Raw genomic sequence first — 13315 nt, forward strand, 5'->3', positions numbered from 1 at the left:
CAACACATTATTCCTTTAACAGGTTTTTAAATATTTGGACTGATTATTGTGGCATCCTGTAAATATTCTAAATGTAAGTTGCTAATTAATCAGATGAATCCTTAGCTCCTAGGTGCTATTTATACAAGGTGACTTGAAATAGAACATTTCTCACCAATCACTTTAGATTGTGATGGATTTCATGCAAGTGTGATAGTATCACTTACATTTTATAAAGAAATTTACTGGTGTATATGGAATTTGTTTATTAGAGTTAAAATGTTTCCAGCCTCTGATTTAAGATGTGTTGAATTGTTTTCCACCTCAAAAGATTTTCTATAGTTTATAGTTAGTGCAATCTTGCGTGCTCTACTGATCAGAAGGGCAGAAGTTGGAGCCAATTATATATTTTACATATAATTAGTCACTAATTCTATACAATGTTATAATATTTCCTTATTACTATAGTAGCTTTCAAAACAAAGAAAAGGCCTGCCTTCCGTGTGTTCATATTTATCTTGCATAAAACTAGTATCTATCCTGGCATACATGCCAACTATACATTCATATGATAATGCAGTACGGTTTGAATTTTATTCTGTAAATTTAAGGACTTTAGTTGCATATAATTGGGGCCATCATGCAATAAATAAATTAACACAGTATTTTAAAATTTGGTTGTCTGAGCAATTATAACTGATGAATCTTTAAAAAATTTCTATATTAACCTTCAAGATCAACATGTCCATAGTCATTTTCTAAGCTCTTAATGTATATTAATCGAATGTGAAAATGCAAGATTACATGTCTGTTTTTTCATAAATTATCAGTCCCATTATGATATTATAAAATAATGGATACCATAGATTTTATAAACAGAATATTATTGACACTATAGTGTGATAGGTAAGAATAATCTCAGATAATGTTTATTTATAAAAACCTGGCAATTATTATGTTATTCCTTATCATTGTTGATATATTAATTTGGAAATAAAGATAATACTTAACTATGTAAATATTTATATCCTAAGGATAAATATAACCATCTCATTAAATATCATAAAATTTACAGTAAAACAAGTTGTCTAAATCATTAACCCTGCTAGTAGAGACAACCCTTATTTTTTGTTGTTTTTTTGTTTTGTAACCAGTAATTTCATTGTTCCTATACAAGATCTATTTATAACTTATTTTCATCATAATCCAAGTGACAGTTTATGCAGTTGCCAAAATAAATTTTCAGTGGCCATCTGATCAAGATTTTTAAAAAAGAATTTCCTAACTGGAAGTTATTTTGTAGTAAAATATTGCTTTCAAATCTTACTAATTTTGACAGTGCTGAAAAGCTGATAAATGCAACAAATAATTCAGTACATACTTCAAGAATCCATTTTCTATAGGTAGTTTAGAAGATTATTGAATTCATTATGCTATTGTTTTTGGCTATAATTACTTCATGTACTATTAAATGCTAATTTTGTAAAGGTATTCATTTAAATAGTAGAAAATAAGAAAAATGAGGGGCTTCTCTATACCACCATCAAGGATTTGGAAACAGGAAAAATGCAGTTGTCTTCCACAGTTTGGCTAATTGGAAGCAGATACTCTACCTGAAGCAGCAGAACACACAGTTAATCAAATGAGACTTAGAAAATTGGCATCAGCCTTTTTATAAGGTGAATCATTTTCTTATAGAAGAACCCACAGGAGGGTAGTGTTAAGTCAGACAACTTTCAAGATGGGCTCCGACTCTGGGCCCTGGCAAGTGTACTGAGGTTTTGGCACACTGTAAGTATATCACTCACCACTTCACTCACACAAAGATACATTAACATGTAGGTTGAGATGAGGGCCTATTGTACATTTTTCATTCTTTGAACTTCTAGAGTGATTTAATTTTAACAGAACACCATGTATTTTATTATATCCTCCTTTCCTCATTGGGTTAAAAATGCAAGTTTAAATAATTCATTGGCATTACTGCTTTAAAACTTAATTTGCTTAGATTTGTATCTTTATGTTATAAAAATTTAAGTAGCTATTGAGGTATACATCCTTTATTCCTTTCTATACACAAGAGCATCTACCTATCATCATAGAGAGACTTCTCTGACATTTATTTTTTGCTCTAGAATTCTGCCAGTTCAACTTAAAGATGATACCATTCAGTATACATGGTACCATTTTACACAGGAACAAAAGCTCTAAGAGCTGTATCTGAGTAATGAAATGAGGCAAGACTGACAAAATTTGTCTGACTAAAAGTCAGTCTGCAAAATTAAAGAGATGAGCTAAATAGAAATGAATCCTCCTATCGAAACTAGACAGAAAGAGGTGAAACATGAAACAAAAATCAAAGAGTAATAGCTAGACTTCCTGAGTCAGTGAATCCTAAAATATTATTTGAAATATTGTTTAGAGGCTAATGAGAAGAGATAATTGTTAAGAACAGCAATTTTATTTATGAAATAGCATCTATAAATACCTCCCACCCCCACTTCATAGTGCATATTTCAGTGCTGAGCATGGTAAATGTCTCCTTTTTTAATTCAATTTTACTGAGATATATTCACACACCATATAATCATCTCAAGTGTACAGTCAGTTGTTCACAGTACCATTACATAGTTCTGCATTCACCACCACAATTAATTTTTGAACATTTTCATTACTGCAAACAAAATAAGAAAAGAATAAAAATTAAAGTAAAAAGACCCAAAACATCCTATCCCCCCATCCCTCCCTATTATTCATTTAGTTTTTGTCCACATTTTTCTACTCATCTGTCCGTACACTGGATAAAGGGGATGTGAGCCATAAGGTTTTCACAATCACACAGTCACACTGTGTAAGCTATATAGCTGTACAATCTTCTTCAAGAATCAAGGATACTGGGTGGCAGTTCAACAGTTTCAGGTATTTCCTTCTAGCTATTACTATCACACTAAAAATTAAAGAGGAGTATCTATACAATGTGTAAGAGTAACCTCCAGAAGTCCTCTCAATTACATCTGAAATCTCTCAGCCACTGAAACTAATTTGTTTCATTTCTCTTCCCCCTTTTGGTCAGGAAGACTTTCTCAATACCTTTATGCTAGGTCTAGTTTCATCCCCTGGAGTCACATCCCACATTGCCAGGGAGATTTACACCCCTAGGAGTCATGTCCCATGTAAGGGGCAGGGCAGTGAGTTTACCTGCCAAGTTGGCTTAGAGAGGCCACATCTGAGCAACAAAAGAGGTTCTCTGGGGGTGACTCTTAGGCACAATTATAAGTAGGCTTAGCCTCTCCTTTGCAGTAACAAGCTTCATAAGGGCAAGTCCCAAGATTAAGGGCTTGGCCTTCTAAATTGGTAGTCCCCAATGCTTATGAAAATATCAGTAATTCTCCAGAGGGGGAAGTTTAATATTTCCACATTTTTCCCCAGTCCCTCAAGAAGGCCTTGCAAATACATTTTTATTCTCTGCCCAAATTACTCTGGGATTTATTGTGGCTTCACACTAACCTGTACAAGCCAACCAGATCTCACAGTATACAAAGTTCCAATTAATTATAGTGTTTGAATAAACTGACCATAGAAGTTCAATTATATAGTGTGCTATAGAAAATAGAGATTTTGCACCAAATAAACATATCTTCCTTTGTTTTCAAACAGAAATTGAAGTTTTAAAACATCACTCCCATATAATCACATAGTTATACATTCACTGGCACAATCTATACTGGGACATTTCTATTTCTTCCACAAAGAAAGAGGAAGAGGAGAAAAAAGAATAAAGAAAGAAAAGATGATTACTACAAAGCAACAAAAGAAAAATAAAATTAAAATAAAATGAAATACAGAAAAAATTCAGACAACACTATGCCAAAAATCCCATATACCTCCCTTATATCCCCCTCTCATAGACATTTAGCTTTGGTATGTTGCCTTTGTTACAATTAATGGAAGCATATTACAATGTTACTGTTAACTATAGACTCTGGTTTGCATTGATTGTATTTTTTCCTCAATACCATCCCATTTTCAACACCTTGCAAAGTTGACATACATTTGTTCTCCCCCATGTAAAAATATTCTTATATTTGTACATTTAATCAGAATCATTGACCACTCTAGATTTCACTCAGTTATACAATCTTTATCTTCAGTCTTTCCTTCAGGTGTCATAACTACCCCTAGCCTTCCTCTTTCAACCACACTCACAGTTATCTTTGTGCTAACATCTTGGATGCTACCCTCACATAGTATTGTGTTATCCATTTCTGAATCTATGCAATCTGTCCTCTTGAACATTCTACATTCCTTCAGCATCAAATACCTGACCTTTACCCTTTTTCTATCTCCTGATATCTTCATTTCTACACTCTTCTCCAAATCTCTCTCCCCTGTCTTTTCCCATCTGTAGCACTCCCTTTAGTATTTCTTGTAGAGGAGGTCTCCTATTCATGAACCCTCTCAGTGTCTGTTTATCTGTAAATATTTTAAACTGTCCCTCATTTTTGAAGACCAATTTTGCTGGACTTAGGATTCTTGGTTGGCAGTTTTTTTTGTTTCTTTGTTTGTTTGTTTGTTTGTTTCTCTTTCAGTATCTCGAATATATAATATCACCACCTTCTCACTTCCATGGTTTCTGCTGAGAAATATGCACTTAGATCCACTTGTATTTGATGGAATGCTTTTCTCTTGCTGCCTTCAGGATTCTCTTTGACGTCTGAAGATCTGATTAGAAAGTGTCTTGGAGTAGGGCTATTCAGATCAATTCTGTTTGGGGTACACTGCACTACTTGGACTTGTAATTTTATGTCTTTCATAAGAGTTGGGAAATTTTCATTGATTATTTCCTCGATTATTCTTTCTGCCCCTTTTCCCTTCTCTTGTCTTCTGGGACACCTATAAGACATATATTAATGTGTTTCATGTTGTCATTTAGTTCCCTGAGACCCTACTCCTATTTTTCCATTCTTTTTCCTATGTGTTCTTTTGTGTGTAGGATTTCAGATGTCCTGTCTTCTAGTTCACTGATCCTTTCTTCTGCCTCTCCAAATCTGTTGTTGTATATCTCCAGTGTACTTTTCATCTCTTCTATTGTGCTTTTCATTACCATAAGTTCTGCCACTTGTTTTTTCAAGTTTACAAATTCTTCCTTATGCTCACCCAGTGTCTTTATATTCTTCATCTCTTTTGTCACATTCTTTCAACTAGTTGATTTGACCTAGAAGATTTATTTGAATGCCTTTAATTAGTTGTTTCAACTCCTGTGTCTCAGTTGAGGTGTTAGTTTGTCCCTTTGACTAGGCCATATCTTCACGTGTGACTCATGATTTTTTGCTGTCTAGGCATCTGATTTTCTTGCTTAGTTTATTCTGGAGATTGTTTTCTTTCTTTCCAGAGTTTTCTTGTTGGTCACCTTTGAACTCTATCTTTTCTTTGTTTCTCTCCCTGGCCAGTTGTCAGTTTGACTCTGTCCCCCAGTCTTCTCCCCCAAATCAGGCACCCACTGTGGCCTGCCACAGGGATGGGATGTAGGCACTGGGCACTCCAGCAAGTTCGCTGTGTGGTAATACAAATCAGCTGACTTCCAGTGGTGCTCTGCTTTCTGCTGGCCAGCAAGACCTGGGTTTGTTTTAAAGTCCTGCTTTAACAGTTGACTTGTCCATATTTCTCAACCAATACAGGGCTGGGTTTCCATACAGGGTATGTAGATCAGCACCTGTCATCTTAAGAAAGAGTCTGGAGCATATTTTAAACAGTTTTTCAATTCTATTGCACCTTCCAGAGTGTCCAGAAGATGGTGCTGTTCAGTAACTTGACTGACCTCAGAAGCTGCTTAGCTTTCCAGCACAGGTTGTGTCTACACGGGTGAGCTGAGATTATGGGACTCCTATGCCCTCACTTTGCCAGCCAAAATCTGGCTTGATGTGGGGCTCCACCTGTGGCAAAGTACTTCCTCAGCTGACCTAGTCAGTCATCCCCAAAGCAGGGACATGGCCACCAGCTGCTGCTTCCCTTAAGGGTGAGGGGAGTGCTTTCAGACCCAGGGCTGGAAACAGTCTCTGTCCATGTTTTCTCATTCTCTTTGTCCTTCACTGACCTGGGCCTTGAAATGTCATCCCCTGTCCCCCAGGTCTGAAAACAGTGGGGTATGTCTCACTCACCTCCGTGAGAAATTCTGTAGTCTGTGTCCATGATGGGAGGGGTCCCATCTTCTGATTCTGTGCCTTTTGCTCATGAGACTGACTGAGGGAGAGGGGAGAAGACTGACTGGTCTGGGATGGAAGATTCCTACCTGATATTTGTTCTTCAATTTGGCATTTGCAGGTCCTTCTCCAGTCTATATCCTCCTCCAGAGTTTCAAACAATTCAGAATTGTCCTTTTTTTTTTTTTTTCATTGACTCTCTGGGGAGAAGTTTTCATTGGCTGTTTATATCACTATGTTGAAGACATCACCCCCCGAACATGGGAAATATCTCCTGACTGACAAACTTTCCACAGAGATGAGCAATATCAAAATAAGTGATTTCATATATATTGGGAATACTTAATTTTAAAGTCTCTAAAATATTTGGGATGATACTATAACTTGGTTGACATCCAAATATGAGCAGTCATATAAGAAGACAGGCCACCATTGAAATAATATTTAATCAGTGGGAAAAATAGGAACTGAAACAAGAATATCTCATTGTTTATTACTAAGTTCAAAAGCCACACACACGGAGCAAGTTGATGAATTGGTTCAAAGGGCTAGGTCATGGCAAGGGAGCCAAACATACGCGAAGGTGAAGTGGAAAGTTAAAAAAAGGAAGATTAAGTTGAAAGCCAAGAAAAACTGGAATCCATAGCTAATCAGAGAAGGCATCTCTTGAACTCTTCTTTCAAAGGCTCTTAATAATACTGGTGAAGAGTGCTAGAAAAATGTTACAAATGTGTCAAAACTGCAGGAAAATAAAATTTATAACTTAACAAGGTCAGTGAAAAGCTCAGTCCAGTTAGTAGACCTGAGGTTAAAAAAATAATAATTTTCAAGATTGTTACTTATATGGAAATAAAAAAAAAACATGCAAAAATATGTTTTTTTTTTTAAAAAGGAGGCAGTGTAACAAATAATTTAGAAGCAAAGAAAAGCCAACATAGAGCAATTGATATGGAGTGGAGTCTTAACATGGGTCTACACTAAGGAGATGTGGCTTTTGGTTGAGATTTTTATATAGGAAGTTTATTTGCATTCTCACTTTTGCAAAACTACCATCAACACTTCCAGTAGTTTTAAATTTTTGAATATTTAATGTTATTTTACTGACACAACTTTTAAATTTCATAAAGATGTAAATGTTCATGGTTCACAGTATACTTGAGAATTGATTGTGAAGTTATGTGTGTTTGTGTGTAGATGTGTGTTTATTCTTAAACTGGAATCATAAATATTTTTAAATTATTTCAATACTTTCAAAAATATATATCTTAATTTGAATTACAAACCTTAGAGTAACCCATTTGATTACTGGTTAAGGAGCAATCCCTTTTCTTTTGAGGACCTTCTAAAATTCCATTGCCTTTTGAAGTAATGGAAAATGCTTTGACACTAAAGAATCTCTTCACAGTAATTACAACACCAACCTTTGCTATACGAGTTTTGAATCTCCTCACAGGTGCTGTTCTATATGTTTGCACATTTATTTTTGCTGAATATATTTGATTTTCCAGAGAAGATATGATTTCCTTACAGGTTGGGATTTTACTTTCCTTTTGAAACCTTGTTAAGTCATTACTTTGTTCCTCACACATTTATAAATGCTTAATTCAGTGATGAGAAGTAAAAATAAATTCATATCCTTGAAAAAAATCAGTAGTACACCGGGGACCAAGAGGTTGACATGAGATGCTCCATGGTGCCATTTCTGTACAGAATCTCTGAATAATTAGCATAAACTGGCAGAGCCATCTTCCTCAAGACTCCAGAAAAAAAAAACAATTTAAAAAAAAAAAAAACAGTTAAAGGGTTGCAGTAATTGGGCCATGTCTGAGTCAAGAAAACTCAGCTTTAAAAACTAAGAAAAGCTTGTGGTCCCATGCTGGCCCAAGTCTGCCCTTTCATCAGCACTGTGGGGAGCTGCCTGCTGTCCCATTGTGGATTCCTGGTCCTGTTTGGAGGGAGCAGAGTAGTAAGGATTATGTGCATACTTAGGTTCCTGTGTGTAGGTGGATAGATTGGCACCAGAAATAAAGAACCAGGACGCTTGCCTCAGGCTCACCCTCTCAGAATGTGAAGCAGAAGCAGCTTTAGACATCTGAAGTAGTGTAAGAAACAATTAAGTGAAAGAGGCCTGGGGTAAAGGGCTACGTGCTTTAGATCCTAAAATAGAGCACCCTGGAGGTGGAGAAAGTCTATTTTGTAAGGATTAGAGGAGTCATCAGAATTCCTGTAAATGGGGTAATTCCTAAGGCCAGGAGCAAGCAGGAGCCCAGGACAAGACACACGCTCACAAAAGACAGAGTGGAAATTGTACTTCATGTTTGCCTCAGGGCGACTTAACAGCAGGGCTAAACTGTGAAGGAGAGTCCCAGGCAAGGGAAAGCCCATTTGCAAAGACAGTGAAAGTTGTATGTTTTTTTTTGTTTGTTTTTTTTTGCTTTGCATTGGTTTGATTTTGTTAGCTCCTGGTACTGAAGGGAATCTCTGTCATATCATTAGATGGATACAAAATTAAACACAGACAGCTAAGGGACTATATTGCACAGTTAAAACTGTAAAATATTAAAATTCACAGTGTTCAACAAAAGTTTATAAGACAAAGAACAGGAAATGATGGCCCATCCAAAGCAACAAGATAAAAATCATCAATGGAGAAAACCACACTCTGCACATACCAGATGGAGAATTTTTTTTAAAAAATGAACCTCAATATACTCAAGGAGATGAAGAAAAACGGAGAAAAAGCTAACAGATATCAGGAAACAATGAAGGAACAATATGAGAATCTCAATAAAGAGAGATTTTAAAAAGTTACCAAGCAGAAATCCTGGCTTTGAAGTACAAAATAACTGAAATGAAAAATTTCCTACAGGATTTCAACAGCAGATTGGAGCTACCAGAACAAAGAATCAGTGAACTCAAAGACAAGACAATTGAAATACTTCAGGCTGAGTAATAGAATGAATAACGAATTTTTTTTAAAAAGTGAGCAGAATCTAAAAGACTAGTGGAACACCATCAAACATACCAATATACACATTCTGGGAGACTCAGAAAATGAAGAAAGAAAGAAAGAAATGGGCAGAAAAAAATATGAAAAGAAATAATGACAGAGAACTTCCAAAATTTAGCAAAAAAAATGTAAATATGCACACTGAAGAATCCCAACAGACCCCAAATAGTATAAATGTGAAGACAACCATGCCTAGACACATAGTAGTAAAATTCTCACATGACAAGGACAAGGAGAGAGTTCTAAAAGCTACAAGCTAGAAGCAACATGTTATATACAAGGTAGTACAAACAAGATTAAGTGCCAATTTCTCATAAGAAATCAAGGAGGTAAGAAGGCAGTGGGGCAAAATATTTAGCATGCAAAAGGAAACAATTGCTAACCAAGAATTTTGTATCTAGAGAGTCTGGATTTCAGAAATGATGAAAAGATTAAGACATTCCCAAATAGAGGAAAGTTGAGGAAGTTCATCACCACTCAACCTGCTTTACAAGCAATGCAAAAGGAAGTTCTTCAGACTTAAAGGAATGTACACCAGACAGTGAATCATAGTGATATAAAGAAATAAAAGCATCTAGTAAAGGTAATCACATGGGTAATTTAAAATGTCAGCACTATTGCTAGTATTTTATGGTATGAAACACCACTTTTTACTACTTACAGTTTCTAAAATGCAAATGCATAAAAAGTAATGATAATTCTATTGCTTTAGACTTACAATGCATAAAGATATAATTTGTATCAAGAGCAACAAAAAAGGTGGGGGGACTGAGGTATATAGGAACAATGTATGTATATACTATTGAAGTTATGTTGGTAACAAATCATACATGATTGGTAAAGATTTAGGATGTTGAATTTGGTGCCATGATAGCCACAAAGAAATATGAAGTATATACAGAGAAAGACATGAGGAGAGACTCAAAATGTTATAATATTAAAAAATCAAATACATATGAAAGTATGCATTAACAGAAAAATTGAAGGACAGGAAAGTTATAAGACATACAAAGACTAAATAGCAAAATGGAAGAAGAAAATACCATATTATCAGTAGTTACTTTAAATGTATATGGATTAAACTCTCTGGTCAAAAGGCAGAAATTGACAGAATGGATAAAAAAGTATGACACAACTATATGCTGCATGCAGAGACTCACCTAAATTCAAAGACTCAAATAGACTGAAAGGATGGAAATAGCAAGCAAATGAGAACTGGGGTAGCTATACTAATATCAGGTAAAATAGACTTGAAGTGAAAAACTGTTATTAGGGGCAAAGAAGGTTAGTATACACTGATAAAAGAGTCAATTTGACAAGAAGACATAACAATGGTATATATGTATATACCTAAAGGCAGTGTCCCAAAGTATATGAAGCAATTTAATGGATTTGAAGGGAGGAATAGATGGTACTACATCAATAGTATGAGTCTTCAATATACCACTTTCAAAAATGGATAGAACATCTAGAAAGAAGTGCAACAAGGAAATACAAGACTTAATAACACTATAAACCAACTATACCTAACAGACATTTACAGAACACTTCACCCAATAGCAACAGAATACACATTCTTCTCTAGTACTCATGGATCATTCTCTAGGATAGACCATATGTTAGTGTCAAAATACAAATCTCAATAAATTAAAAAAATATATTGAAATCATGTGGTGTATCTACCGTGACCATTATGGGAAGAACCATGAATTCAGTAACAGATGGAGAATTGGAAAAATCATTGGTATGTGGAAATTAACTGTGCACCCTTAAATAATCAGTGCACCAAAGAAGAAATCACAAGGTAAATTAGTAAATATCTCAAAGTGAATGAAAAATGAAAGCACAGTTTACCAAAATGTACGGGATTCAGCAAAGGCAGTGCTCAAAGGAAAGTTTTGCTCTAAAACTTTTCATTACAAAAGAAGAGAGCTCTCACATGAGAGACCTAACTTCACAACTGGACAATCTAAAAAAAGAAGACCAAACTGTATACAAAGCAAGACCAAACTGTATACCTAACTTCACAACTGGACAATCTAAAAAAAGAAGACCAAACTGTATACAAAGCAAGACCAAACTGTATACAAAGCAAGCAGAAGAAAGGAAATAATAAAGATTAGAACAGAGATAAATGAACTAGAAAATTTTTAAAAAGGTGAAACAATGGAACCAAAAGTTGGTTCTTCGAATAGATTAATAATTTTGACAAACCTTGAGCTAGACTGAAAAAGAAAATGATAGAGGAAGCAAATACTTAAAATTGGAAATGAAAGTGGGGATGGGTGGCATTACTACTGACCCAATAGAAATAAAAAAGATTTTAAGAGGCTACTAAGAACAACTGTATGCCAACAAATTAAATAACCTAGATGAAACAGACAAATTATTAGAAACACACAAACTATGTACACTGACACAAGAAGGAATAAAAGATCTCAACAGACCAATAATAAATAAAGAGTTTTAATCGGTCATCAAAATCCCAAAGAAGAAAAACCCAGGGCCATTTGACTTCACTGGTGAATAAAAAATGAATCCTGCTCAAATTCTTTCAAAATATTGAAGAATGAAGTTGGACACCTACCTCACCCCATATACAAAAAATGAACTCAAAATGGATCAAACACATAAATATAAAATCAAAGGTGTAAAACTTCTAAAACAAAACATATGGAATAATCTTCAGTACCTTATGTTAGTCAGTGGTTTCTTAGACTTTACATAAAAATAATGAGCAACAAAGTAAAAAAATAGACAATCAGGATTTCATAAAAATTAAACTTTTGTACATCTTAGAACTTCATCTTGAAAGTAAAAAGACAAACTACAGAATGGATGAAAATATTTGGAAACTGCATATCTGATAAGGGTTTAATATTCAGAATACACAAAGTCCTTCAACTTGATAACAAAAAGAGAAATGACCCAATTTCAAAACGGTCAATGGACTTAGGTGGACATTTCTCCAAAGAAGATATATAATGTTGGGAAAGCAAATAAAAAAGATATTCACCATCATTAGTCCCTAGGGAAATGAAAATGAAAATCACAATGAGATACCATTTCATACGCAGTAGAATGGCTGCTGTTAAAAAAATACTACACATTTTGGAGGCTATGAAGTATGAATACCTGTTCACTGCTGGTGAGAATGTAAAATGGTACAGCTGCTGTGGAAAACAGGAAGGCAATTCCTCAGAAAGTTGAGTATAGAATTTCTATATGACCTGGCAATCCTAATTCTAGGCATACCCCAAAATAACTGAAAGTAGGAACTTGAACAGGTATTTGCACACTGCTCACAGCAGTATTATTCCCAATTGTCAAAAGAAGGAAGCAACCCTAATATCCATCAACAAATGAATGGATACACAAAATTATATTGACACAATGGATATTATTCAGCCATAAAAAAAGGAATGAAGTCCAGATACATGTGACAATGTGGAAAACCTTTGAAGAAATCACCTACAGTGAACTAAGCACAAAAGGAGAAATACTGTATGATCTCACTGATAAGAAATAATTAGAATAAGCAAATTCATGGAGTTAGGGACTAGAATGTAGGTTACCAGAAGCTGGGCTGGTGTTAGGGAAAGAGGAGTTAATGCTTAATTTGTGTAGGATTTCTGTTTGGGATGATGGAAAAGTTTTGGTAATGGATAGTAGTGATGATAGGAAAGCAACATGAATGTGATCAATACTAATAAATTGTAATTCAAATAAGTTTTTTTTTTCATTCTCTGCAGAACAAGAACAGCTCGTTCCTTTATTGACATGCATAAAATATATCACATTTTCTGTTTTGCTGATGCTGTAAATTCAACACCAATTCTTCAGCCACATCAGTTATCAGCATAAAGTTTATCATGGTAACCTCAAATCTCTAAAGGGGAAAGCTTAAACAGGAATGGATGCTGCTATAGAGTAGTGCTGCTTCCTTTGCTGTGACAACTAACATCCCTCTGCCTCCCTGTCAGATGATTTCTTCAACATGTCAGAGCAGTGAGGAATGGTTTTAGTCTCCTAACCAAGTTAGAGTGAGGACATTGGTCACATAATACACAGGCTCCATTTTTTTTTTTTTAATTTCTGAATCTTGGGCAACTGTTCTCTTGTAACT

General features: G+C 34.9%; 1 protein-coding gene across 2 annotated transcripts in view; it reads right to left on the reverse strand.

Moving 5' to 3' along the window:
* The window catches only part of FSTL5 (follistatin like 5), an 838269-nt gene that overhangs the window by 469059 nt on the left and 355895 nt on the right, over nucleotides 1-13315 (reverse strand). The gene's annotated exons all lie outside the window — the stretch shown is intronic.

This window comes from Choloepus didactylus, chromosome 3 (assembly GCF_015220235.1).
Source record: "Choloepus didactylus isolate mChoDid1 chromosome 3, mChoDid1.pri, whole genome shotgun sequence".
Classification (NCBI taxonomy): domain Eukaryota; kingdom Metazoa; phylum Chordata; class Mammalia; order Pilosa; family Megalonychidae; genus Choloepus; species Choloepus didactylus.